General features: G+C 34.7%; 1 protein-coding gene across 1 annotated transcript in view; it reads left to right on the top strand.

The window, feature by feature from the left end:
* Positions 1-380, top strand: part of LOC119588128 (secretin receptor-like) — a gene marked incomplete in the record, with an annotated part of 160,037 nt that overhangs the window by 128,508 nt on the left and 31,149 nt on the right.

Raw genomic sequence — 380 nt, 5'->3', positions numbered from 1 at the left:
AAATTGTTTCAAGACGGGAATGCGGAAGTATTTCTCACTTTAACATCATATTGTTACTGATGATGATGCATAATGATAAAAATACAATTAGACGAATCAAAACAGACACCACACTATCAAAAATAACCAAAATAATGATAACAATAAAAAAACACACGAATATGATATATAAACCGTTAAAAAAAAACACGATCCCACACAGAATAATCCAAGATATGACACTGTGATATTGAGCGTCCAATTATGACACCGTGCCTGGGGTGTCATTCGTGTCATTTTTCAATTGCTCCCATGACAGACCCTCGAACAAGACAATTTGGGGTTGGCATTTTGAATGACGTTATATACAAAGGGATTAAGGAAGAGAAAGGAAATGAGGA

The sequence above is a fragment of the Penaeus monodon genome, chromosome 23, assembly GCF_015228065.2.
Source record: "Penaeus monodon isolate SGIC_2016 chromosome 23, NSTDA_Pmon_1, whole genome shotgun sequence".
Classification (NCBI taxonomy): domain Eukaryota; kingdom Metazoa; phylum Arthropoda; class Malacostraca; order Decapoda; family Penaeidae; genus Penaeus; species Penaeus monodon.
The sequence above is the reverse complement of the archived record's forward strand: the minus strand, read 5'-3'. Positions and strand labels throughout refer to the sequence as shown.